Below are 25,800 nucleotides of genomic sequence, written 5' to 3' on the forward strand. Positions count from 1 at the left end.
CTTCTTCAGTCCTTTCTACAAATTCATCAACTTTCACATGTGCACTTTCTATGACTTTGTGAGTAGACAAGTTCAAACATCTATATGCTTTACTTTTTCATGAGTATCCAAAGAATATACCTTCATCACCTTTCACATCAAATTTTCCTTTTCTAGATTCTTTCAAAATGTAACATTTACTTCCAAATACTTTAAGGTAACTTACATTAGGTTTATAACCATACCATAAATTATAGGGAGTTTTGAATGAGTCTTTCTTTAGCTGTACTCGGTTCAGGGTATGAACTGCAGTGCTGATAGCTTCCTTCCAGTATTTGATAGCAATGCTCTTTTCAATCATTAAAGTTCTTGCACAATCCATGATGGATCTGTTCCTTCTTTCAGCTATTCCATTTTGCTGGGGCATTCCAGGGGTTGATACTTGTCTTTTGATTCCTCTTTCAATGCAAAAGTTATTAAACTCATGTGAAATGAATTCTCCACCTCTGTCTAACCTCAAGCATTTTAATCTTTTCCCTGTTTCTTTTTCTACTCTGGCCAAATACCATTTGAACTTTTCAAATGCTTCTGATTTGTTTCTTAGATACATGACTGTCATCATTCTTGAGTAATCATCAACAAAAAGAATGAAGAAATTTTCTCCAATATAGCTTTCAATTCCAATGGGTCCACATAAATCAGTATGCACAATTTCTAATATATCTTTAGACTTATAGTTTTTACTTTTAAAACTAGTTTTTTCCATTTTACCAATCTGATAATTATTGCATAGACCGACCTCAAGTTTCTTTATGTTAGGAATGCCTCTTACTTTCTTGAATTTTCTTATTTTTACCAAATTATCAAAATTTACATGACACAACCTTTTATGCCATAACCAACTTTCCTCAACTTGAGCAATGAAACATGAACACTCATCTAGTTCAAGATAGAACAAGTTACCTTTAGTTTGAGTACTTGATCCAATTAGCTTTCCTTTGCCATCCAACAGTTTTTCTTTACCATGCATGAATTCTACTTTGAATCCATTATTGAGTAGCTGCGCCACACTTAACAAATTATGCTTTAGTCCTTCTACCAAATAGGCATTATCACATATAAGTTCTTTGGTTAGAGAGATTCTCCCTCTTCCTTTTATACAATAAGGTTCATTGTTACGAAATCTTACACTGCCACCATCATAGTCTTCAAAGTATTCAAACTTAGTTTTGTCACCAGTCATGTGATGAGAATAACCACTATCTATGATCCATGTATCATTTTTTCTCATATGAGAAATGAGTGTCATTTCCTCATCATTATTAGATTCATCTTTCATAGCAATCTTCTTCTTCATCATTAGAATTATTAGAATCTTTAGCCATAAAATATGTTTTCTTACCTTTATCCTTGAGTGATCTGAAGTCTTTCTTGCCATTGAACTTGTATCCTTTCTTATCATCTTTATTCTACTTGTTTGGACACCTAGCAGCAATATGACCAACTTCTTCACATGAAAAAATAGATTAGAGGTACTTTACCTTTGTATTTTCCTCTGCCTCTAGAGTATTTCCTTGCTAGAAGGGCTTCTATTACTTCAAGATCACTGTCTAAACTTTGGTCTGATTCATCTTCACTATCTGACTGAGATTCCTTTTTCCTTTTGCCTTTCTCCTTGAGTGAAATCTTGGCTTCAAATGCTGATTCAATGTTCTTGGAAGCTGGAACATAGTTATCAAAGTTGTCTAGTTCAAATGCAGTCAATCTTCCAACTATAGCCTCTAGATTTATCTTATGATTTGCTTCATATCTTTTTTCTTGCATTGCAGAAACTTTGATTGCATAAATGGGAAGTAGAGTTCTAAGAACTTTACTTATGACTATCTCTTCCTTGATATCTCCTCCAGATGCTTTGATTGCACTGACACACGCTTTGACTCTTTCAACATATTTTGCAATGTTTTCATCCTCTCTCATCCTCATTTGATCAAATTGTCCTCTTAGACTTTCTGCTTTGGCTCTTCTAACATTATCATCTCCTCCATAGATATCTTTCAACTTTTCCCACATTTCAAAAGTAGATTTGCAGTCCTTGATATCATCAAATTCTTCATAACTTAGAGTAGATGCTATATCTATCATCATGATGTTGTGGGTCTTCTTTTTAGCAATATCATTGACAGATAGTGTACCAGAGGGTTCTGCATATTTTTCATCAAGCTATTTTAGTCCTGTATCTCCAATAGAAGCTAGATGAAGTCTCATCAACCCTTGCCATGCTGAGAAGTTGTCCCTGTTAAGTCTTGGAATTTCCCTCTTATAAGACATCTTGATCTTTAGCTTAGATCCTTGAAATCTTATCCTACAAGCACCAAAAGCTCTAATACCAATTGTTGGAAATAGAGATGGAGTAACTAAGAGGGGAGGGGTGACTCAGTTACCACAAAAATAAATCCACAAATCCTTAGATGTCTTTAAAATATAGTTGCTACTGATACTCGACAACCACACACATAAATGCTAAAACTTGATAGATCTTCTGTTAACTTATTAAGCATTTAAAGTGATTAACATGCATGCATAAAGAAAATAATATGAACACAAGAGACACCAGATTTAACGTGGAAACCCAATTTGGGAAAAACCACCAAGTAACTAGTTACCAATTTTCACTCTTTTGAAGTGAGCCCTATTAGGAGCCAACCCTGTTAAAGGTTACAAAACACACTGTTAGGTGTGACCCTATTAGAGGATTTAATCACCCTGTAAGGAGTGGCCTTGTCAGAGGTCTTTAGAACAATTCAACTGAATTGTCACCTTGTTAGAGGATTTACAAAATGGTTGTTAAACCAACTCTGTTAAGAGATTTGAATCACTTTTACAATGATTAGAAAGCAACAATGAAGTGATCTAAAATATATGCAACTTATCTTTGCTGAATACCGATCTCTATTCTGCTTCATTAGATCCTCACTGATCGAATGCAACTTTGCAACTCCTTAAGGATATCTAATCCTTCCACAACATTCACTCATATCTTCAATATTCACTTATTCCATTTACATTCATACCTATACACTCTTATGTATCCACATTCTTACATTTTTTGAATTCACAACTTGACCTTTCATATATACCTTGTAGATTGTCAAGTTAGCTCAATTACAAGTTACAACAACTGAAAAATATTAAATTAGTTTGCTGCAAGCATTGCACAAAACAATTAAACTTAATTCTTTAGAAAGATAAAATTCTTTGCTGCCCAACCCAACTCGGTGACCACTGCTCTAGAATGGTTTCCCCAGTGTTAACCAAGTGAAGCTTGGTAAACACTGCAAACCTTACAACTTACTTTAGAGACCAAGTTAACTTGATAAACACTGACCCTCCTTTGCTTACTGAGTGAGCTCGATAAAAGCTAACTTTCTTTTTGATGACCGAGTGAACTCGGTAGACATTGACTTTCCCTTTTTTAACCTTGGGAGCTCGGTTAACATTAACTTTCTACTACAAAATCCTTTGATTCCTGAGTGAGCTCGGTAAGAGCTAACTTACTGTGTAATGTTCAGGATCACTCGGTAGTCACTATAAATTGCTTTGCTAACCATCTAAGCTAGGTAGACTCTGTCTAATGGCTAATATGACATTTGTGTAACATCAAAGACAATACACAATTAATAATTATATCCAACACCTTCCTCCCTCCCTCCCTGTCCCTGTCCCTATCCCTCCCCCCCCCCCCCCTCTTTCTCTCCACCAATTTATATCTCCCTTTTTGGACATCAATCAAGATCTCACCCACTCTCTCCATCCTATACACTCTTCCTCTTCCTATCCCATACTCTATTTCTCTCCATCATATCTCCTCTCTCTTCCTACCCCCTTCTCTCTTTATTTTATGTAGGACTCTCTAAAGATTATCTCTATCCTCCCCCCCCTCTCTCTCTCTCTCTCTTTGAAATATTTATATTAATTAAGATGGGTGGGGGTGAATAAGTTATCCAAGGTCCAAATGTACAAATAATTTTTGTTAGGAATTATCAAACTTATATATGCATGCATTTATTAGATAATTCATTAGCTCCATAACTAGGAAGAATACTTTCCTAGGTCAAAATAACTTTGTAAAAATGTAAACATGTAATATAACATAATCATTCACATAATTTGACACAAGGATTTTATATGGAAACCCAATTTGGGAAAAACCACCAGTAACATGCTACCAATTTTCACTCTTTTGAAGTAAGCTATGTGATGAGCCAACCTTATTAAAGATTAAAGGATTTAAAAATGAATTCTAGGTAAACCTTAATCAAAAGAATTTATCTAGAGTGATAAAATGATTAGAAAGTAGTAGCAAGATTTGATCTAATAACTAAAACAACTCACTTGCAGATTATAGATCTTTGGTTCAGTCCTCCATCCATACCCTTCATTTTTTATTGCTTTTTCACCCTTCAATCCTTAAAATCCTTAGGCCTTCTTGCTTAATATTCCAATTGGAGATTCATTCCTTCAACCACCATATGAAGCAACACCTCTTGACTCTTAATAAACTTGTTTCCTTCTGGCCTTGTATCCCCTTATATAGAGAAGTTTGATCTTTTTTCATTTAACCAAAATTGTCCATTTTAGGGTTAGGTTAGAGTCATTGAATCTATTGGCTCCTAATTTAATAGTGTTTAAACAACCAAGTATGCAAGGAAAGAATGCATCTATGGGCAGTATCTCCAATAATGGACACACTTCACCAAGAACCTAGGCCAACTGTAAGGCTACACTCCTTCTGCACTTCAGGCTTTGCAAAACCTAGGCAGGTGAACCTCTTAAGATCCGACTATGTAACTAGTGCAATAAGCATAATCAGGATCTAGAATAGCAGATACAACCCATTATTCTTCTATACTTAACCAGTATTTCATAAGCATGAAATAGCTAATAACATAACTCATGAAAATGGCAAGCTAAGTACGGGTTATACTTTGAATACCTTTCAACATAAAATGAAAATGATTTAATAGATTGATGACAACAAAACCCAGGTATGAGCAACAAAATTTAATCATCTTACATGTGATTAGTGCCTTATCTATTGGGCAATAAAATGAATTGCAACCATACATCTCATTGGAATCTATGACATAATCCTTACATCAAGATCCCTGATCTATCTTTCACCTTGTGAATAGACATCTGCATCAAAAATGAATCTCATACTCAGACAATCGTTTCATGAAATTTGTAAAACCTTTGATAAAAACCAAGCAATTACATGGCTCTTTGTTCCATCAGAAAGATATTTCAATCAAATACATTCCTAAATGGAATGCAACCTAATCTATGGTCTTTGATCACATACTAGAAAACCATACAGATCCATAAATAGGAGACAAGATTCAAATCAAATTTGGAAACCTTTACTATGCTTTATTCATTCTCCTTGAAAACAAATACATGAGAGATGTACAGAAACTAACTCATAAATCATCTAATAGACTAGAAATATCTATTTAAAACATGAAATGTTGTTCAATACAATAGAGAAATGTTGGGTGTGTGGCTTTCATAGCCTGAGCAAAGCTCCAAGAACTAGAAATTGAAAACCACCCAACAACCTTTTTTAGAAAATAAGAAAGAATAAATATGAAGAGGGCAATTCTCCAATTGAATTTGCAATCAACAAGTGTCCCTTTAGAATTCCCTTTCAAGAAGATGAAATCTCTCTCTCTCTCTCCCTTCTCTCTACAACTGCATATCGGATCTTCTTCATTCCACCTCTCAAAGGCATCAAAATATCTCAAAATCTGATGATGAGAAAAGTAACTAATTTTGGTGTAAAAATGAACTTAGGGAAAAGTAACAAATTAGTTAAGATGGTCTTGAGAAGGCAAGAAAACAACCCCATGTTGATTTTATTCACTTTTAGATTGCAATAGACCTTTAAAACAATCCTCTAACTAATCTTAATTGTTAATGAAGAACTAAACCTGTTTTGTCGCCAATGCCCAAGATTTTATAAATTGACTTGTAGCTCAAAATGGTGAGCACCTCTGCAAAATTTGACTCCAAAAATGGAAAATTCATCTCTTCTCAGTTTCAACGGTATATTGGAGCACCCATTTAGCCTAAAAAGTACTCCAGTTATGGCTGTTTGAAAATCAGACATCTGCTCATGACTCCATGACATTTTGCAAAAATATATGAACTTTCAAAAGTTAAAACTATATCAAGAGTTTCAAACTTTATTTAAAAAGTCTTGCACGTCAAATTTAAGGAAAAATAATAATAAAATATTAAAAATTGAAAAGTCTAAAATTTCTCCTCATTTTTTTACCTGGGTCAAACTTCCTTTGACCAGCATGTGACATGTGTCAACATGAGATCCATTCACCCTACCACTATGTCAATGACACATGTCATCTTCTTGCTAAGTCGCTATGGTAAATCTCATGCATATTCCACTTGGTGAGTTAGCGAGGACCGCCAGATGTGCCATGTGGCACGATCTCATTATTCAACTTCCTGGATCTTGCCACACCACCTCCCATTCACTACCACTCAGCGCAATCTGATTCGTTGTTGCTACTACAATGGGATCCACACCACTCATTATCTCCTTGCCAGTTTATTTGAATTTTTTGGCTAGTTGCTATGTCGCTAGCCAAATTTTTTTGGATTTTTCAGCTAGTGAGTAGTGATTAGTTGGATTTTTCACCTTTTTTAGCACCTTAACCCACACTTAGCTTTTGATCTGAGGGGATATTTTTGTCAAAAATTCAAGTATCTCCAAAAATCCAATAATTAGCATTAGATTAAACTCCTTGAAATTCTAAATCCAAAGCAATTTGAATGGACAAAAATGGAGTCCATATGCAAAAGTTATGGTCAGTCAAAGGTTGGTCAAACTGAGAACAGAGGTCATCAAAAAGGTGAAAAAATAGTTATCTCCAAAGTGGTCAACAATGGATTTAAAAATAAAGAGCTCGTCGAGAGCTTTTCAACGGTGTTTGTTTCATCAAAAACGGAGCCCGTACGTGAAAGTTATGCCCTTTTAAAGTTCAGAGTAAGAGATGAATATTGATGGTGTCATTATGACGTCAGAAAAGTGACAAGGCAGCTTCAAGTTATCAACATTTGACAAGTGGCATCTCAAAGGAAGGTTTGTTTTTCCAAAAAAAATGAGCTCATAGTCAAATTTGAACTCTTGACTTATTGCCTCCAAATATAATTACATAACCACTTGACCAAGCATTGATTTCAAAACCAATTGGCAGCAACTTTGTTTTAAACATTGGCTAGCACCAATTTTAAATAAAGGAGGCCACCAACGGGGTTGGAACCCCTAATCGACGGTTGCCCCAAAATAGTTTTTGTCTTTGCACTATTTAAGTGCTTAAAAATTATGATGCACAAGTTTTTATTTAACCTTTGACCATAAACCTGCCAATCTTAGCAAATTAAGGTTATTTGTTATTTTCTTACCCCAAAATTGACATGAGCCAAATCTGTTGAAAATGGCTAAAGGTTAATTTGAAGGGAGGAATTAATTGAAGGGTCTAATATTATATCATTTTGTTATAGCCTTATTTTGGCTAATTTCATGTATAAAAATGGGGTTTAGGAGAATCTTAAGGGCATTCAAAAAAGGGCGAGAATGTCCAAGTGCTGAGTATAAGGGAGATTTTTGAAGTGCTCATTACTGTACTTTAAAACAATGTAATGCTGTTGTACTTCAAAGGAGTGACTTTGTAAACATTTGTACCTAATTTTGGAGATAATCGGATCAATTCCCCTATTGGAGCAGGACCCTGAGACGTAGTCCATACGAATGAACTCCGAGATCAAATTATTTAGGTCTTATTTCTCCCAATTTCTCTTTTGATAGCTTAATCTTGTTGTTCTCTTATTTCAATTACGTTAATTTGATTCATTAAAGGTTTAAATTAACTTTATGTAATCATTTAGCATTTCTCTGTAATAGTCCTAGGTCCTAATCAGATCAGCTTTCTAGTTTCATGAGTCATGTTCTTAGCTATTTCATGCTTGTGATATCTTGGTTAATCATAGAAGAATTAGGGTTTTTATCTACTATTCTAGATCCTAATTATGCTTATTGCACTAGGCACATAGTCAGATCTTAATAGGTTCACCCACCTAGGTTTTGCAGAGCCTGAAGTGTAGAAGGAGTACAACCTTATAGTTGGCCCATGTTCTTGGTGAAGCGTGTCCATTATTGGAGATAGCTGCTCATATATGCATTTTTTCCTTGCATACTTGGTTGTTTAAACATTTTTAAATCAGGATCAAACATAATCCTCCCTCTTTCAATTATGTTCTCTCTAGAAACTTCTCTTACAATCCTCTTTATATTTCCCTTAACCTCATTTATCTTGAATTCTCTATCACCAACTCATCATACTTATCTTCAACATGCTTCACAAAATTCTAGAAATCAACTTTGTCAGCTCAAATTCATCAAATATTTGATTAAACTCTTTTTGATGTCATTGAGCATCCACACTATTCACTAAAAAATAATAGTCTTTTGATGCTTGACAAACATTGGGTTGCTCAACATGAACTATGTCTTCCTTGCTTGGTCACTACTGTTATTCCTCTGATGCTCAAAATTTACTATATTCTACTGATGCTTGACACTTACTAACTTTCCTTTCCTTGTGTATACCAACTTCTTGCTTGGTATGAACTAAATTTTCTCATCTTGTACTATTTGCTTGGTCAAGCTTGGCAAACACATTTTATGAAAATACTTCTTCTAGTCTCAGCTTAAGTAACCTTTTACTTTAGCCTTAAGTAGATAAGCAATAGATCATATCATCAATGTCTTTCTTTATCTTAATACTCCTTTTATACACCATATAACTCAATCTTTCTTTAGGTACTTTTGTTATCATTTCTTTTTGAATCCACTTCATCAATCAATCAAATGATATCATTTAGACCAAAAAGTAATTGTAATAGATTTGACATCAGTGAAAAAATAATGACTTTTCCATACTATGTTCCACACTTCAACAATATTCTTTTCAACAATCTCCCTCTTTTGCACTGATGGCCAACCAATACTAAGAAAAATACCCAAAAGAAACTTAATATCTTGTATTGAAATCTCTCCATCGATCAGCAAGTGCCCTTCCTCTATATAGGGTAATTTAAAATCTTCCTCAACATAAATATTTTATTATAATTTCTCCCTCATACTCTATCAATATATTCTCCTAGATAAACTCATGCAATCTCTCACTTTGAAATTTGGTAAACTAGGTCTCTTAAGATTTTCAATGTATATCTCCCTCTTTCTATCTTACAAGTATTTCTCTCTCTCTCTCTCTCTCTCTCTCTCTCTCTCTCTCTCTCTCTCTCTCTCTCTCTCTCTCTCTCTCTCTCTCTCTCTCTCAAGATGTTTAATGTATATCTCCCTATGTGACAACAATGCCAAAGACTCGTTATCTTATCATGTAGTTATTAGAAATTTAGGTTCTCCCTCTATCATTTTGCATGTGAGTATAAATCTTCTATTTCAAGTCCTTTATCACTTTAGGTAGATCCTAAACTAAGTTGCACTACATCAAGTTGTAAAGTATGACATTCAACTCATATAGGGGATCACTCTTACTCCTTCAAGTAGCTTGAGATAGAGGTAGCACCCCTAGCTTCCCTCTTATATATTCATGTCCATCCTTAGCTAAAGCCTTTGTTAATATATCAACTATCTATTCCTTTTTATTCACATATTCCATTCTCACTTCTTTGTCGTAAACTAATTATCTAAAATAATAATATTTGATTGCAATGTTCTTTGTCTTTATATCATCACAAGAATTTTAGAAATGTGTATAGCACTTTTATTATCATAGTAAATTACCACAAGTTTAGTGATTTCCTCTTTCATACCACATCTGTACGTTTCAAAGAAAAAACCATATTTAGCTTTAGTAGTAGATTGTGAGATACAATTTTGATTCTTACTAATCTAGGTAACTAGTTTTTTTCCTAAGAAAAATGCTCCACCACTTGTACTTTTCATGTCATCAATATTTCTAGCCCAATCAACATTAGTATAGGATCTTAATTGAAACTTATCATTCTTTTTGTAGTATAGACCATAGTCTTATGTCCCTTTAAGATATCTCATTATCCTTTTGACAACCATCAAGTGATTCTCCTTAGGATTTGCAGAAAACCTTGCAAAAATTCCAATAGCTAGAGAAATATCAAGTCTTATATGAACTACATATTACAATTTCACAATCATAGACTTGTACAATGTTTGATTTACCTCAATAGATTCATCAATTTTGGTTAATTTATACTTGTCACCATATGAGTCCTAAATATTTTTGAATCATCCATACCAAAAGTCTTCAAGATTTCATTTACATAGTTAGACTAAGTGATGTATACACCATATTTCATTTGATACATTTGCAAACCAAAAAATAATTTAATCTCGCTGGAAATAAACATCTCAAATTCTTTCATCATTTCATCTACATATGTCTTACAAAATATATTTTTTCCTCCAAATATGATATCATCAAAAAATATTTCCACTAGTAAAATTCCATTAGCTCCTTTAGTCTTCATGTATAGGTTGTTTTTTGCATTAGTCTTCTCAAACCAACATTCACAAGATAATTATGCAATTTTTCATACCATGCTCTAGGAGCTTATTTTAAACCATATAAAGCTTTGTGTAATCTATATACCATGTTCTTATTGTTAGAATCAACAAATCCTTCAAGCTATTCAATTAAACCTCCTCTTCTAGTATACCATTTAGAAATTCTTATTTAACATCAATTGATAAACTTTGAAACCTCTATATATAGAGTAAGAAAGAAAAGTTCTCACTCCCTCCAATCTTGCAATAGGAGAAAATGTCTCTCCATAGTCAATTCCCTCTTCTTGAACATATCCTTTACAAACTAACCTTTCCTTATTCCTTGTCACTTCACCATTCTCATCCAATTTGTTTCGATACACCACTTGGTTCTAATAACGTTCTTGTCTTGTAGTCTAGGTACTAATGTATAGATTTTGTTCTTCTCAATCTAATCAATTTCTTCATTCATGACTTGAATCAAGTCTTCATTTTCTAGAGAATCCTTCACTGATTTAGGTTTATGTATGCTTATCAAACATGTATCATTTTTCAATCTATTTCTTGTTACTGGTCCATCTTCTCTTCCTACAATACTTTTTTGAACTGGATAATGTCTTCTAACATACTTTGATAGTGTTGGCTCTATTCTTCTTTCTTTAACAATGGGTCTTTCATGAAGTTCAATTTCACATTCACTATGTACATCTCTTTCAAGTAACTTTACATTCCTCTCTAGTAATTTCATCTCAGCATCAGATTGTAACTCAGCTTCTGAATGCAACTCAACATCCATTGGATGTGACATTGTAGTCACTAATTCTTATTGAATAGTAGCTTGGATTTTAGAATCATCAATAGTCATGCCTTCATAGTAGTACCCAAATGTTTTGTAATCTTTAGGTTCCTCCTTTTGTTCTTCTCCATGCATTCCTATATATTCATCAACTTTTACATTGGCACTTTCCACAACTTTGTCAGGGTTAATATTTAAACAATTATAAGTTTTACTTCTTTTGGAATAGTCAAGAAATATACCTTCTTCACTTTTAGCATGAAGTTTACCTTTCCTATTATCCATTACAATGTTACACTTGCTTCCAAATACCTTAAAATGTTTGACATTGGGTGAGTATCCATACCATAATCCAAAAGGTGTGATATTGGTACCTTTCTTCACTTATACTCAGTTAAGGGTATAAACATCTATACTGAAAACTTCTCTCTAGTATTTCAAAGCAACATTATTCTCCATCATTAGTATCCTAGTGTTATCCATGACAAATTTGTTCTTCCTTTCATCTATCCCATTTTGTGGAGGGTTCTTAGGTGTAGAAGTCTTTCTCTTGATTTGTTTATCATTAAAAACAATTAAATTCATTTGATGCAAACTCCCCACCTCTGTTAGATCTCAAACACTTTATACTTTTACTAGATTCCTTTTCAACCCTTGCCAAGTACCACATAGGCATTTGAAAAGCATCAAATGTATCTCCTAGAAACATAATTGTCATCATTCTAGAAAAATCATCAACTAATAAAATGAAATAATTGTCACCTTTGTAGCTTTGCACATTAATTGGTCCACATAGAACGATATGAACTAATTCCAAAATTGCATTTGATGTATGAGTCTTACTCTTAAAACTATACTTTTACATCTTGCCTAACAGATATTGTTTACAAATCACATTATTTGGTTTGACTCTCTTCATCTTACTAATACTAACAAAGTTGTCAAAATGTACATGACATATCCTTTTGTGCCATAGTGACACATCATCAAATTGTACAAAAAGATAAGTAGCTTTACTCATGTCAACATAATATAGATTATCTCTAGTCTAATCACCATTCCCAATGAATTCACAATCAACACCATAAATCTTAGCCTTTCTATTTCCAAATTCAACATTACATACTTAAATATTCAATTGTGACACAATAAATAGATTATAGTTAAGTCCTTCCACATAGTAAGCATTGTCACACATGATCTTGTGTGTCAGTCTTATTGATGCTTTACCTTTTATCATATAGGGTTTTTCATTACCAAATCTAACACTATTTACATTATAATGCACAAGGGATTTGAACTCACTTTTTCTCTAGTCTTGTTACTAGAACAAACACTATCAATGATCCCTCAATCACTTTTGTTCATATAAGATACTAATGTAGTTGCCTCATCTTCATCAGAATCATCCTTCATAGCAACATACACAGCTTCATCATCATGATCATCTGATTCTTCATCAGATTCCTCTTCAATAATGTAGTAAGTGTTCTTCCCTTTGTCTTTGTAATATTTTCTACTCTCATCTCTTTTACCTCTATATTTTTCTCCACTTCTATTGGTTGACTTCTCATGACACCTTGCTACAATATGACCAATTTCATAACAATTGAAACATTAGATAGGTAACTTATCTTTGTATTTTCCTTTGGCTCTATGAAATCTCCTAGCCAACAATTCTTCAAGATCTTCTACATCATCTTCATCTATATCAATATCATTAGCAATATGTTTGACCTTTTTCTTTTTCTTATCTTTAGGATCATTCATTGTTGGTTTAGCGTTGAAAGTAGATTGAACATTTTTTGATTTGAAATTATCAAAATTTGACAGTTCAAAAGTAATGAGTCTACCAACTAATCCTTCAAGGGTCATATTATTACCAAGAGCACATATTAGTTCTTATATAGAATAGACTCTAATATCATAGATAGGTAGCATGGTTCTCAACACTTTGATGATCACAGTCTCATCTTGAATCTATCCATTTGATCCTTTAATGACATTAACAACTTCTTTGACTCTTGCACAATACTAGACTATATTCTCACCTTCTTTCATTTTCACATCATCAAATTTTCCTCTGAGACTTTCAAATTTGGCTCTCAGCACATTCTTATCTCCTCCATAGATCTTCTTTAGGGAATCCCACATCTTTTTTGAAGTAGTCCACTCTTTGATGTCATCCAACATTGCTTGATTGTGTTCTTTATTATATTTTAGTTATCGTGCAATCATAGCTTTATTTACTTCCTCAAATTTGGTAGTTAAAGTTGACATTGTAAAATTATCCAAGTCCTCCTAGATGCAACTTCATCAAAATTTTCTATGTTTGAAAGTTTTCCTTGTTAAGCTTGGGTACCTCCTTTCTATACATCTTCATCTTTAGCTTCTAGTACCTTCAAAATATTTCATCACATGCACCAATAGATCTGATATCAATTGTTGGAATATTTAGAATAATTGGGGGAGGGGGGTGAATTAGTTCTCCAAGGTCCAAATGCACAAATAAAACTTTTTAGTACTTAAACTTGTTTGCACATGCATTGATTAGATCATCCAATAACTCCATAACTTAGTAGATTACTATCTTAGGTCAAAATAACTTTTCAAAAATGTAAACATGAAATATAGCATAATCATTCATACAATTTGACATGAGGATTTTATTAGGAAACCTAATTTGGGAAAAAACACCTATAACATGCTGCCAATTTTCACTCTTTTGCAATGAGTTCTATAATGAGATAATGTTGTTAAAAGTTATAATGCACACTGTTAAATGTGGCCTAGTTAAATGATTTCAATCACCTTGTTAGGAGTGAGTCTTGTTAGAGGACTTTAGAACATTCCATTAGAATGTCACCTAGTTAAAGGATTTACAAATGACTATTATGGCAACCTTAATCTAGAGGATTTATCTAGACAACAATATAATGATTAGAAAGCAGTAGCAGGACTTGATCAGATAAATAAAACAACTCACTTATAGATTAGAGATCTCTAGTCTAGTCCTCCATTTTTCTTGGAATTCATACCCTTCATCTTTGATTTCCCTTTCACCCTTCAAGCCTTCAAATCCTTAATCCTTCTTACTCAATATTCCAATTGGAGATTCATTCCATCAACCACCATATGAAGAAACACTTCTAGACTCTTAAGACACTCATTTTCTTTTGGCCTTATATCCCCTTATATATAATTTTTATCTTTTTCCACTTAACCAAAATTATCCATTTTAGGATTAGGTTAGATTCATTGAATCCTCCCTCTTTTCATTATGTTCTCTATAGAAACTTCTCTTATAATCCTCTTTATATTTTCCTCAAAATGGTTTATCTTGAATTATTTGCCACTAACTCATCATACTATTAATCGTAGATTGGTTTTGACATATGAGTGACAATATACTTAAGTCATTTTCTTAGTTCATGCCACACAAGTAATGTATGTTGAGCATAAGTTGGTAGATAGTGTATGTCAAGCAAGAGATATACAATATGTGTCAAGTAACTAGTAAGTGTTGAGTCACTCAAGTGTCAAAAGATAGTAGATGCCAAGTCATTCATATGCTAACTGATTAGTAGATGTTGAGTCATTCAGAGGCCAACTTACAACATTGAAGAGATAGTAGATGCCAAGAATCAGACACTTCAAGTGTCAAATAAGTAGCTTTGGAAATAGTTGTTTGTAATGACACAAAATTTTATGTAAACCATTTTTGAGCTGACTTAAGGATTATTTTGTGATTCTAGATAGTAAGAAAGAATATATATTGAGGATCCCTATGTAGTGCATGCAACCAATCAATTGAAGAGATTTTTTAAGCGGCAATATGGGTGAATCACAATTGTTGATTCAAACCTAACCCTAAGAAACCTAGATCTTCTTAAGGAGGATAAACCCTAAACATTGTATGTGTGTGGAAGGAGCAAAGAGAGAAGTTTGCATGCACAAATAGAGTATTAATTGTGGGTAAGGAGTTGTGAATTGAGATACATTGAAAAATTAGTAAGAGGAGAATAAAGGAAAGGAGTTAGAGGATAGAAGTGATACATCTGATCAATGAGGATCAAGTACACATCAAGAAAGAGGTGATATGCCATCTAGAAGTAGAGAATTTGATGGAAATATAGTCAAATAGATGTCTTGATGGTTGTCATTTATGGAAACATGCATTTAGCATTTCATTTATGCATTTAGAGATAGAAAATTATCTAAGTATTAGACAATTTGTAGTAGTATAGAGTACAAATCTTAAGAGTACAAATGATGCACAAAGAGTTAGCATATGTGTAGTTAAGGAAAGGTTTGTGATATTTTCATGATGACATGTACCAATGCCAATGTATGTATGGATAGTATGACACAAGTTATACTAAGATTAACATCATTGGCATTTAACAGTGTAGAATAGAGCATAATAGTAAATAGAGTTGTATGACTTTAGCAATTATTTTGATCACAGAACAATTACTAAGTTATGTTGAGCTGACTATATGGATATTATTCTATGAGTTATTTTATATTATGTCAACCATGTGATAACATGAAGGCTGAGAGTATAGAGTTTTCTGATTGTGCAAGGTATAAGAAAAGATCTTATCTTGCATAGATAATGGGGAAGTTGCATGATTTGATGTGTGTTACTCAAGTTTCAATTCATATCTTCTTCTCTAGGGTTTTGAGTCAAGTCAAGTGCCAATGTCTTGAGTCTGAGTTTAGACTACATATAGGATGGTCTTTCTTCTCATAATTCCTTTGAGCTAACCTAATGCATGAAATCATGTGAGTAATGCATCAACCCAAAGATAAATGATTAAGGTTTAGATGGTTTTTTATGCATCATCTCAATGAGAAGGAGGTTTGGATCTTCTATTGAGTTGTTTCTAATCATGCTAATGTAAAGGATTCATGATATGAAGCAATTCTTCATGAAAGCATTTCTAAATCTTTGAGAGTTTCCAACTTCATGGTCAAAGGTCTATATCTAAAAGAAAAATAAATTTAAAAGAGATCACATGAATGTTTAGAGCAAATATAGTAGAGGACATTGAAGACTGAGGCTAAAAGATTGGTATATAGATCATGAGAATAAGCTAGAAGTAAGATTAGTTAAATCTAGTACAGAGTGGGCACTCAAAAATGAAAAAATGGTGAAAGAACCAAGTCAAAGGTGGTATAACTATTTTTGAAATAAAATCAATGGTTAATATTTATTCCATTTGTATGCATTGTAGGGTGGAAAATTCAATTGAACGAAAGAATGTGTGCTATTGGCTAGTTGAAAAGTCCAAATGCTTGTCTATCAGATTAGGTATCATTCAAATATTAAACAAAAGTTAAACTCCTTTAGTTATCAGATCTTACAAGATCCATGATCATCATTATGTCACTATTAAAAGTTGTTCATTTTTTATTAATAGTGACATAATGATGGATCAATACGTGTCTTGATGGGCCTATTATATTCCACAAGGTATAGACAGGTTGACATTAGACTCTCTGGTCAACAAAGTATTGCCACATGTCCACCATAAGGTATATAATTTGAAGGTGGACCCATGCCATGAAAAAAATAGACTTAATATCATTTTATTACCACCGTCAAATTAGAAAATGATCTATGTTTGTCAACATCTTACTATATAAAGTTGCAAAGAAAATAATCATAGCAACATAATGATGGAAAGACACATATACAAAGAGGGGCTTGTAAAGGAGGTTACAAAGAAGGTTTATAATAATTTAATCTCAACCGTCAATTTGAGATTAATGATAGGAATTCAAAATTTTGATGACCATTGGAATATGAAATATGCAGCTTGGTGCAAAATAGTAGAATATGGAGAATTAACAATTTTCTATAGGATTTTTTGAGATTGCATGAAGTTGAATAGTCATCGTGTGTTTTTAGAAATACCATGGATTTAGAATCATCAATAGAAGAGATACCACATGCTCATATCATGATGCAAATTGGATAATTTCATATTTTATTCTCATTTTCTTTTCTATTATATGACTGTTGATCTACTAGAATTAAGAAAGGATAGACTGTTGGAAATGAGAATGGAGTAACTGAGAGGGGAAGGGGGTGAATCAGTTACCACAAAAACATTTCACAGTCCCTTAGATGTCTAAAATCTTGATCTTAGTTACAGATTAATGAAACTTGATAATGCAGCAAATACTAATAATTATTAAGAACTGATAACCAAAACAATTCAGCAATCATGAACACTAGAGACACCAGATTTAACGTGGAAACCCAATATGGGAAAAACCACCAATGTAACTAGTTACTGTTTTTCACTCTTCTGAAGTGAGCCCTATTAGGAGCCAACCCTGTTAAAGGTTACAAAACACAGTGTTAGGTGTGACCCTATTAGAGGATTTAATCACCTTGTTAGGAGTGGCCTTGCTAGAGGTCTTTAGAACAATTCAACTGAACTGTTACCTTGTTAGAGGATTTACAATAAGGCTATTAAACCCACTCTGTTAAGAGATTTGAAATCATGGATACAATTTTTAGAAAGTAACAATGAATGATCTGAATATAATGCAACTTATCTTTGCTAATACAGATCTCTGTTCTGCTTCACTAGATCCTCTCTGATCACATAAAAGCTTTGTAGCTCCACAAGGATATCTGATCCTTCAAAAATTCTCTTGCACCTTCACAATTCACACATACATCTTATCCACACATGCACACTTGAATTCGCACTTGATCCTTCATATATACCTTTTTGATTATCAAGTCAGCCTTAAATACAAGTTAATAATTGTACCGTGAGTCGGCTACATTCATCACATAAATCAATTTTAGCCTTAATTCCACACTTTTCAAAAATCCTTCGCTAACCAATCTAGCTTGATAAACACTGTACTATAATGATCTTTAGTGTTAACCAAGTGAGGCTTGGTAAGCACTATGAATTGTGCAAAAATCCTTTGGACACTGAGTGAACTCGATAAACACTGACTTTCCTTCGCTTACCTTCCCAGCCCGATAAACACTAACTTTTCTTCGCTTACCTTCCCAGCTCGGTAAACACTAACTTTTATTTGCTTACCTTCCTAGCTCGGTAAATACTCTGTCATAGTTTCCTTTGATAACTGAGTGAGCTCGGTAAGTACTGAACTTCCTTCATTAACCAAGTTAGCTCGGTAGAAGCTATCTTTATAGTGTAATATATAGCAACGCTCGGTAGACTCTGTAAACTACTATGCTTACCTTCTGAGCTCGGTAGACTCTGTCCGATGACTGATATGACATTTGTGTAGCATCAAAGACAACACTCAATTAACCAATTGTATCCAACAATCTCCCTCTTTGGCATTGATGGCAACACAACATGTCATAGCAAAATGAAATCTGAAAACAAGTCTTTCTCTTATAGTGTAGCACAATATGTCAACATAATACTTCTCCCTCTTAGATAGAAACTTCTCCCTCTTTTAGTAAGCTCCCTCTATGAAGGAATTGTATAACAGAAAGATATGACAGTTTTATTCTCCCTTTACAAATGCTTATAAATTTTAGAATAGATATTACAGTTTTACTCTCCCTCTTTGACAACACATGCCAAAGACAATACAACACAGTAAAAGCTCTTCTCGTATGCCAAAAGTACTCTCAATTGGATTACAATGTACCTTATGTACAGATTCATATGCAATGACTTCAATACTCTGCTGCATCAACTTGATAGATTTTCAACTTGTCATAGGTTGATGCATCACTTAAAACTTTATTTTAGTGAACTTCAGATAGGGGAGTGACCCCTAACTTACCTCTGAGATACAAGAATGTATCCTTAGGTAATGGCTTTGTGAATATGTCAGCAATTTGTTCCTTTGTATGCACATATTCCAGTCTGATCTCCTTGTCCTGCACCAATTCTTTGACAAAATGATATTTTATTGCTATGTGCTTGGTTTTGGAATGCATCACTGGATTCTTAGATATATTGATTGCACTAGTATTGTCACAGAACATAAAAACTGGTTCTTTGATTTCCATCTTCATTCCTTGTAATAACTGCTTAAACCAAACAATGTTGGAATAGTTTACTGCTGCAGCAACATACTCTGCCTCTTCTGTAGATTGGGATTTACAATTCTGCTTTTTGCTTGTCCAAGAAACCAATCTCTTTCCAAGAAAGAATGCTCCTCCACTTGTTCTTTTTCTGTCATCAAGACTCCCTGCCCAATCAGCATCAGTAAAAACTTTTAGATCCAAATTACCTCCAAATTTGTACCATAGTCCATAATCTTCAGTTCCTTTCAAATATCTCATTATTCTTTTAATTGCCATTAGGTGAGTTTCTCTTGGTTTTGCTGAAAATCTTGCAACAATACCAACTACAAGAGCAATATCTGGCCTGGTATGAACTACATACTGCAACTTTCCAATCATAGATCTATACAATGTTTGGTCTACTTCTTTGGATTCATCATCTTTGGTAAGTTTCAATCCAATACACATGGGAGTTCCTGGTGCTGAAATCTGTCTTTTAATACCTCTTTCAATGCAGAAGTTATTGAATTCATGTGAAATGAATTTACCACCTCTGTTTGACCTTAAACATTTCAGCCTTTTCCTTGTTTCTTTTTCAACTCTTGCCAAATACCATTTGAATTTCTCAAATGCTTCTGATTTATTCCTTAGATACATGACAGTCACCATTCTTGAATAGTCATCAACAAAAAGAATGAAAAACTTTTCTCCAGTATAGCTTTCTATTCCAATGGGTCCACATAAATCAGTATGCACAATTTCCAATATATCTTCAGACTAATAGTTTTTACCTTTAAAACTAGTTTTTCCCATTTTACCACTCTGACAATTCTTGCATAGACCAACCTCAGGTTTCTTAATGTTAGGAATGCCTCTTACTTTCTTGAATTTGCTTATTTTTACCAAATTATCAAAATTGACATGACACAACCTTTTATGCCATAACCAACTCTCTTCAATTTGAGCAATAAAACATGAGCATTCACCAAGTTCTAGATAGAACAAGTTACCTTTAGTTTGGGTGCCAGATCCTATCAGTTTTCCTTTCTCATTCAATAGTCTCGCCTTTCCATGCATGAATTCTACCTTGAATCCAGTATTTAGTAACTGTGCAACACTTAGCAGATTATTTTTGAGACCTTCAACCCAGTAGGTAAACTTATCAAAAGAATACCTATTGTGAGTGAACTTACAAATGATAATAAGAATAATTTCTACATTAGTTTTATGCCTCCTAATTTGGGATATCAAATTAGAAGAGAAAATGTAGAAAACTTGCAAGCTGCCCAGACATTAGTTGTGGACATGGAGGATGACATGATAGCCTGTAGTAAGTGGAAAAGAGAATTCCAATTTGGAACCATGGGTAATACAACTAGTACTTCTAATAATATAGAAGCCATGCTTCAAAAATTGTCTAATGAGCTAATTTCATTGAAGACACAAATCAATAGGCCTACTCATTCTTTTCATCAACCTCATCAAGAAGGTTATAGAAATATAGGTGGAGTTAAAGCATTGCAAATACTACTTATTCAATAGAGATTAGCAATTGAAGATTCTCCTAAGAGACAAAATATGTGTGCTTTTCACTTAAGGGTAGACCATGATAGAGATACATGTGCTATTATGATAATATATAAGTAGATGGTGGATCATAAAGAATAAACAATTGAATATATTGAAAGTGAGGATGATCATGATCCTTTTGGAAACTCTAATTTTTTTTTCTTGGAGTATGAATGAGATTTAGAGATAGGAAATGACTACTTTTCAACTCTAGAAGGGCCTCAGTTGAAAATAATGACTAGAGGTTAGAAGAATAGAAATCAGATCAACAATTTAGTCCCTATAAAAAATAATGCACCATCAAAAAAAAATTGATAAAGATAAAGGCATGGTAACTTCAACTTCATAGGAGGAGCATAAAGGTAAAACATATGATTCTTTTGACATAATACAATACTATAAAGATACAAGAATTCAAATATCTCCACTGGATTACTTGAAAGCTAACCTTGATCAATTGAAAAGGTTAGTTGAACATTACAATAAAGATAAAGAATAGGTTAGTATTAATGCTAATATTAATTATCTTAGTAAAGCTAGTACTAATTGATCTTCTTTAACTGATGAATATTTTGCACTCCCTAATTTATTTCAAGAAGAGGAATCCATTGTCTTAACCACATGACCAAATAAAAAACTAGACCCATTCTACATTTCTTTGTTCATCAATTGGAAAAGGTTGAGTAATTGCATCATAGATTTAGGAGTTTTGAATAATGTAATGCATTCCTCTGTAGAAAAATATTTAGGGCTTCCATTAACTAAAACATTTGGTAGATGCTATTTAGTGGATGCAAAAAAAGTGCCTTTACTTGGACAAATAAAACATGCTCAAGTTGCCCTAGTTGCCTATCCTTCAAAAATACTTAAACTTATCATCCTAGTAGTAGTAGACATCCCTGCAAGCTATGGCATGATCCTAAGTAGAAGTTTCAAAAAGACATGGGAGGAGAAATAAAACTATACTGGTCTTGTGTCACTATTCAAGTTGGAGATAAAAAGGTGAAGCTAGAACTAGAAGAAAAGGAAAAAATTACTATCCTAAAATCAGATGACCCTAGATCTTAGATCTTGTATCATGAAATGTAGTTATGTAATTGAACCACCCCACAATAGGTGTTCCATAGTCATGTGCTAGGCCTGGCTTAGGAATAATCTATTCAAGCTAAGGACTACTTTTCCCCTACCATGAGGTGCATTTAGATTTTCAACCCAAGGACGTATACTTGAAATGGTCGGCACAGTATGTGCACTAGGTACTTTGATGAGTCATTATGCTTGTGTTGCAGGAAAGTAAAAATGCAAAGGAAGGAAACTACACTACTGCTATGGAAAGGAAAATACTGAATCTATGAATGTTGAAAACACAATGACAAGATAACAGAGATTCCATCTTGACTCATCCACAAGACTGTTCTCACAGATGCTACAGGAACATTCGTGAAGTGTGATGCTACAGGAAGGAATTAACTAGCTACGTCTTACTTAAAATACTACTAATGCTAGTAAAATGAATCTATTCTATCCTAATCTAATCCACCTTCCAAGTGGGCCCCCTTGGTTGGCTTCTCTAATCTACCAATGCAGGATAAAAGCTAAAGAGAACTAATTCATTTCATTAATTAGTCATTACATGATTTAGAATTGTAAAACACAACTGTAACAAATTGTGAATCAGTGTTCTCTCTTACTCGATAAAACTTATCAAAAACCAAAAACTAAAACTTCACACACAGGAGTTGATCCTGACATATATAGGGAATCTAATCTTTATTACATAATAGAAAAGTAACTATCCTAAGTTAGGTCTGTAGGAGAGAATATAGGAGAACAACTGAAAGCAGAAAGGAAGGATAACGAAATTGAGGAGGGAGCAATGAATTCTCAACATCCACTTGTTACAACATAAATGTAGAGAAGGTAATGGCTCATAAAAGCTCCTCCTTATTCGTTGCCATGTTTCTTAGAGTGGTTATAACTTCCTTTTCGTGGTTGTTCCTTGATGCTCATTTCTCCTTGAATGCTGTCAGAAACCAACTTTTGGATTCTTCTGCTGATCCTTTAATCCTTATCATCAGGTTAGTTATGATATAAGACATATTTGCAAATAAACATCCATCAAACTAAATTCAAGCATAAGAATGCACATTTGGATATTTATATGAAATACTACATATTAGATATAATTTAGACAAAAGATGATATAGTTTTTCTACCCCATAAATCATCAAAGGTTTATCAAACATAGGCTTATAAGTGTTAAAACAAGGATAAACGGAGTATCACAAAGTATCTTAAACATAACAAAATAAAGGCATTTTTTAGACTCATCAGTAATTACATTCTTTTCTTTGACACCCCTGATATATCAAAAGAACTAGAACAAACTAAAGGTGATTAGTTGTGGACTCTAGAATTTGATGCTAGTTATGCTAATGTTGGTTTAGGTGCATGAGTAGTGTTGACATCATCTAGTGGGGAAATGACTTACTTTTCCTATAAGTTTGATTTCAAAAATACTAACAATACTATAAAATATGAAACTCTTCCCCTTGGAATTATGGCAGCAAAACAAAATGGATTCAAGATGCTTAATGCTTAAGGAGATGTAGAGTTGGTGGTAAGACAAGTAAAAAATTAGTATATAATAAAGAACTCAAGATTGAGAAGCTATCATAATAAGGTGTATGATGCAAATGAGGATTTTGATGCCTTCTCAATTACATCATTACTCAGAGAATTCAATTCAAGATCTGATTCTTTGACAATTTTTGCATCATTGCTCTTACCACATCTTGATTTTAAAGATCAAACCTATAAAGTAGAAGTTCTATTTGGGCCTAATGTTCCTGATGACGAAGATTCATGTTAGGTGTTTGAAGATGATAAACACATACTAAAATTCATTGAAGGAGAAGATCCTTTTGAATGCTTGTATTTTGAAGGAAGCACTAATACAATTGATGATGATTTAGTGACAGGTGATTAAAAAAAAAAAACAAAGCCTAATATGATTCAGTTGAAAGGTAATAAGATTCCATCCCATCTAGTCTCTTTAAATTTTTTTTTTGATAGACATGATGCATACATAAAGAGGGAAAGAGATAAGAAAGAAAAAACCTGTAGTAAATATGATAAAATCAATATAGGGAAAGAAGTCAGCCGAAAGATGATAAACATAGGTAAGTGTTGCACACTAGAAGAAAGGATAGAGATTAGGAAATTTCTTATTGAATTTCAAGATTTATTTTCTTGGAGCCATGAAGACCTAAATAATTTTATGGGTCGAAAGTCCAAACATGAAATCCCTCTTAAACCAAAGGCAACACCATTTAGACAAAAATAAAGTAAATATAACCCTATAGTTGAAGGAGAAATCTTCATGGAGATTGAAAAAATGCTACAGGATAGGATTATATATCCTATTAATTATTCTACTTGGGTTGCTAATATTGTGCTAGTAAGGAAAAAGAATGGAGAAATAAGGATTTTTGTAGATTTTAGGAATCTAAATCAAGGCTCACTCAAAGATAATTTTTCTCTTCCTAATATGGATCATCTTTTACAAACTGTTGCAAGGTTAGAAATGATGTCCATGATAGATGGATTTTTAGGGTATAATCAGATTCAAGTAGATGAAGAAAGTTAGTCCAAAAATGTATTTACTACATCTTGGGGTACTTTTGCCTACCATAGGATTCCTTTTGGCTTAATCAATGTAGGTGCAACTTTTTAGCATAGAATGAATTTGGATTTTGAAGATTTGAAAGATAGAATTATTGTCATATACCTTGATGATTTTGACAGTATTTTCCAAGAATAGAAAAAATCATATTAGAAATTTAGAAAAGGTGTTGAAAAGATGTAATGATCATGATATGTCATTGAATCCAAAGAAGTCAGTATTTTGTGTGACAAGGAAAGCTACTTGGTCATATTGTATCCCAAGAAGGAGTGAAGATTGATCCAGACATAGTTAAAGTTATTCAACAATTAAGTCTACCATTGAGTAAAGTTGGGGTGAAGTCCTTCTTTGGCCACACAAATTTCATGAGGAGATTTGTACCTAATTTCTCTAGGATAGTTAAATGTATAGTTGATATAATGAAAGGCAATAAAACTTTCAAATCGAGTGATGTTGGGAAATTTTTTTTTAAAGATATCAACGATGCCATTGCCAAAGCCCCTATGCTTGTCCATCTTGACTACACTAAAGAATTCATCATTTACTATTATGCCTCAAAACATACTATGTTAGCTATATTGATGGAAGAAAATAAAGAAGGAATACAAACCACAATTTATTTCATAAGTATACCATTAAAGAATCAAGAATTAAGATACTCAAAGATGGAAAAACATGCACATATAGTGGTGAGAGCCCTTAAAAATTCTAGATTTTATGTACTGTGTTTTCATTCAATAATATATGTGCCAGATCCTACAATAAAAAATATTTTGACACATTGGTTGCAATAATAGAGGACTTGGATAGCAAAGGTCCAATAATATGATATAGAAATTAAGCCAACAAAACTTGTGAGAGGAAATGCACTTTGTAAAGCCTTGGAAGAGGATCAACAATGTAAACAAGAAGATACACCAAAAGTTCTTGTTTCAAGTCTTCAAAATCCTTGGTTCTCAAACATTTCTTTTTTTTCTGACATATGGTGAGTGCCTTGATGGATTAACTACTAGGAAAAGAAGAGATCTAAAAATAAAGGCCTTGAAGTATGTGATTCATGATAATGTCCAATATAAGAGAGCAATTGATGGAACATTTTTAAGATGTGTGGATAAGGA

Source organism: Cupressus sempervirens, chromosome 5 (assembly GCF_028749045.1).
Source record: "Cupressus sempervirens isolate cs-2001-9-10 chromosome 5, ASM2874904v1, whole genome shotgun sequence".
Taxonomy (NCBI): Eukaryota; Viridiplantae; Streptophyta; class Pinopsida; order Cupressales; family Cupressaceae; genus Cupressus; species Cupressus sempervirens.